Here is a 4837-nt window from a genome sequence, read left to right as displayed (position 1 = left end):
GTGCTAAACTAAGAAATGCCAGATAAACCGTTAACTGCTATGGAAGTGCCCATTAAATATGTCTACACTTATACTGAAACTTGGTACAAAGGACACTGGTCCCAAGAGATTTACAATCAGAAAATGAATCTGACCCAAACAGGTTTTGGCAGGCATGAAATTGAGTGCCACACTCTGCTCCAAGCTTAATCTTAATAACCCATCCAAACTTTTCTCAACTCACTACCAAAGCTGTTTGCAAAGGACAAGATGATGAACTTGATTGCTTTACTAACAAGGAAAGCCAGGAAACCACAGGGAAGTTTCCATGTGGCCTAAGGCAGACCATGATGGCTCTGGAGGTTGGAAACTTCATATAACAGTTACAAATCAATTACTATTGCATAGGCTTTGGGAAAGCCACATGGAACACCCTTCTGTCTGTTTCCTGAGAGATGGGTTGCTGAGGTCTCCCCAGAACTCCACTAAAAGGGCACAATTCTCAACCTGCCATCAATGAGTTAGGCTGGGGCACAGAGCAAGAAACTGATCTGGAGGAGGAAATGAAGCTCTGTAGACAGGTGAGAGGATATTGGTAAGGAAACTTGGCAAATGAAGGTCACTAGGACAGGGCAAGAGTTTCATTGGAGTAGAAGGAATGAAGGCCTGATTGGAAAGCTTTCAAGCGAATGGGAGGGGACTTCCCTGGTGGTCTAATAGCTAAGACTCCACGCTCCCCATGAAGGGGGCCCAGGTTCCATTCCTGGTCAGGGAACCAGATTCCACATGTTGCAACTAAAAATCCTGTGTGCTGCAACTAAGACCCAGCACAGCCAAATAAATCAAATAAATGGTAGAAAAAAGTGCTGGGGGGTGAGGGCGAGGGAGGCAAGGGAGAGAGAGAACGGGAAAAGTCCAGACAGCCAAAGGAGACAAACAGGACAGTGGCTAAAGGGAGATGTTTAATCAAGGGAATGTTTTTTCCCTAGTTTTGAAGATGGGAGATGTTTGCATGTTGTTAGGAATGATCAAGTTGAGCAGAAAATTGATAATGCAGGGGAGAGGGAAATCCAATGTCTTAGATACAAGGATAGCTTATCCACTGTAACAAAAGGAAATGCAGTGGATACAAATACAGAGGGGCAAGTAGGTGGTCCATTTAGTAGCACAACAATGAAGAGAGGTAATTAAGAACATGCACTGTGGAGTCAAATGAGTCACAATCTAAACTCCATCACTTTTGAGTTATATGCTCCTAGGCAAGTTGATCTAACCTGTGCATCATTTCCTTTATCTGTAAAATGTGGATATCAACTAGAAATTTTCTGCAAGAATCAACTACCAGTGAAGTGCTTTGAATAGTTTGGCACACAGAAAACATCCAACTCTATCTATCAGATCTAGGCCCTTAAATCTATTTCTCACTTCCACTGTATAATTATAAGGGATTTGATTTAGCTCATACCTGAATGGTCTAGTGGTTTTCCCCATTTTCTTCAATTTAAGTCTGAATTTGGCAATAAGGAGTTCATGGTCTGAGCCACAGTCAGCTCCTGGTCTTGTTTTTGCTGACTGTATAGAGCTTCTCCATCTTTGGCTGCAAAGAATATAATCAATCTGATTTCGGTGTTAACCATCTGGTGATGTCCATGTGTAGAGTCTTCTCTTGTGTTGCTGGAAGAGGGTGTTTGCTATGACCAGTGCGTTCTCTTGGCAAAACTCTATTAGCCTTTGCCCTGCTTCATTCCGTACTCCAAGGCCAAATTTGCCTGTTACTCCAGGTGTTTGACTTCCTACTTTTGCATTCGAGTCCCCTATAATGAAAAGGACATCTTTTTTGGGTGTTAGTTCTAAAAGGTCTTGTAGGTCTTCATAGAACTGTTCAACTTTAGCTTCTTCAGTGTTACTGGTTGGGGCATAGACTTGGATTACTGTGATATTGAATGAACTATGCCTGATGAACTATGGACGGAGGTTCGTGACATTGTACAGGAGATAGGGATCAAGACCATCCCCATGGAAAAGAAATGCAAAAAGCAAAATGGCTGTCTGGGGAGGCCTTACAAATAGCTGGGAAAAGAAGCAAAGCGAAAAGCAAAGGAGAAAAGGAAAGATATTCCCATCTGAATGCAGAGTTCCAAAGAATAGCAAGGAGAGATAAGAAAGCCTTCCTCAGCGATCAATGCAAAGAAAAGGAGAAAAACAACTGAATGGGAAAGACTAGAGATCTCTTAAAGAAAATCAGAGATACCAAGGGAACATTTCATGCAAAGATGGCTCGATAAAAGACAGAAATGGTATGGACCTAAGAGAAGCAGAAGATATTAAGAAGAGGTGGCAAGAATACACAGAAGAACTGTACAAAAAGATCTTCACAACCCAGATAATCACGATGGTGTGATCACTCACCTAGAGCCAGACATCCTGGAATGTGAAGTCAAGTGGGCCTTAGAAAGCATCACTACGAGCAAAGCTAGTGGAGGTGATGGAATTCCAGTTGAGCTATTTCAAATCCTGAAAGATGATGCTGTGAAAGTGCTACACTCAATATGCCAGCAAATTTGGAAAACTCGGCAGTGGCCACAGGACTGGAAGAGGTCAGTTTTCATTCCAGTCCCAAATAAAGGCAATGCCAAAGAATGCTCAAACTACCGCACAATTGCACTCATCTCACATGCTAGTAAAGTAATGCTCAAAATTCTCCAAGCCAGGCTTCAGCAAAACATGAACCGTGAACTTCCTGATGTTCAAGGTGGTTTTAGAAAAGGCAGAGGAACCAGAGTTCAAATTGCCAACATCCGCTGGATCATGGAAAAAGCAAGAGAGTTCCAGAAAGACATCTATTTTTGCTTTATTGACTATGCCAAAGCCTTCGACTGTGTGGATCACAATAAACTGTGGAAAATTCTGAAAGAGATGGGAATACCAGACCACCTGACCTGCCTTTTGAGAAACCTATATGCAAGTCAGGAAGCAACAGTTAGAACTGGACATGGAACAACAGACTGGTTCCAAATAGGAAAAGGCGTACGTCAAGGCTGTATATTGTCATCTTACTTATTTAACTTCTATGCAGAATACATCATGAGAAACGCTGGGCTGGAGGAAGCACAAGCTGGAATCAAGACTGCCGGGAGAAATATCAATAACCTCAGATATGCAGATGGCACAACCCTTATGGCAGAAAGCGAAGAGGAACTAAAAAGCTTGTTGATGAAAGTGAAAGAGGAGAGTGAAAAAGTTGGCTTAAAGCTCAACATTCAGAAAAACTAAGATCATGGCACCTGGTCCCATCACTTCATGGAAACAGTGGAAACAGTGTCAGACTTTATTTTGGGGGCTCCAAAATCACTGCAGATGGTATTGCAGCCATGAAATTAAAAGACGTTTACTCCTTGGAAGGAAAGTTATGACCAACCTGGATAGCATATTCAAAAGCAGAGACATTACTTTGCCAACAAAGGTCCGTCTAGTCAAGGCTATGGTTTTTCCTGTGGTCATGTATGGATGTGAGAGTTGGACTATGAAGAAAGCTGAGCGCCGAAGAACTGATGCTTTTGAACTGTGGTGTTGGAGAAGACTCTTGAGAGTCCCTTGGACTGCAAGGAGATCCAACCAGTCCATTCTGAAGGAGATCAGCCCTGGGATTTCTTTGGAAGGACTGATGCTGAAGCTGAAACTCCAGTACTTTGGCCACCTCATGCGAAGAGTTGACTCATTGGAAAAGACCCTGATGCTGGGAGGGATTGGGGGCAGGAGGAAAGTGGATGACAGAGGATGAGATGGCTGGATGGCATCACTGACTCGATGGATTTGAGTGAACTCCGGGAGTTGGTGATGGCCAGGGAGGCCTGGCGTGCTGCAGTTCATGGGGTCACAAAGAGCCAGACATGACTGAGCGACTGAACTGAAATGAAACATCCAACAAATATTGGCTGCTACTTCTTCAATATTGGTTATAATTTTGCTATAAGTACTACAAAATTATTTAAAAGCTAACTTGCCCAAGATTCACTCAACTCCTCCTGCCTCTCATGATCTTGAGATGGAAGAGGCAAAATAAAGAGTAAACAGAGCTGATTTCATTTTACGTTTGCACTATCAGCCCCAAGCTGACTTCTACTGAGGAACCTACTTCTTGGCAATTTAATACAACTACACAACTGTAGCTGTAGGCAATACACTATTTTTCTCAGTGGTAGAGTAAGGCTTAATGTCTAACATGCATAATAGAATACAAATCAATTTATTACAACTCATTTAAAGGTACCCTACTATTTATTATCTTGGATATTTGCCAATTCTGAGAACACTGCATTTAACACTGAAGTGACTAAAGGTACAGCTGTGAATACCCTTTTCTTTTTTTTAAAGCTGATGTGAGGTAGTGGGTAGCCAACTATCTTCCAGTTTGCCCTACCCACCCCTAAGTGGTTACTAAATAGTTCTTATATTCATGATGGTGATTTTTAAAAACCTGAGGTATAGGTGACTTACAAAGTTGTCTGTAACGGTCATTTATGCTGTCCCCTTGGCCTGGAATTCTTGGCCTTGGTCACTCTGCCCCCATTTCACCTTTCAGCTTTTAAAATTCAACTCAAGTAGCAGCTTTATTCGTAACAGTCAAAAAGTGGAAACAACCCAGATGTCCATTAACTACTGAACAAATAAGCTCTATTGATACACACAATATGGACGGGCTTCCCTGGTGGCTCCGACAGTAAAGAATCTGCCTGCAATGCGGGAGACCTGTGATCAATCCCTGGGTTGGGAAGATTCCCTGGAGGAGGGCATGGCAACCCACTTCAATATTCTTGCCTGGAGAATCCCACGGACAGAGGAGCCTGTTGGGCTACAG

The sequence above is a fragment of the Bos javanicus genome, chromosome X, assembly GCF_032452875.1.
Source record: "Bos javanicus breed banteng chromosome X, ARS-OSU_banteng_1.0, whole genome shotgun sequence".
NCBI lineage: Eukaryota > Metazoa > Chordata > Mammalia > Artiodactyla > Bovidae > Bos > Bos javanicus.
Note: the sequence above shows the minus strand (reverse complement) of the source record.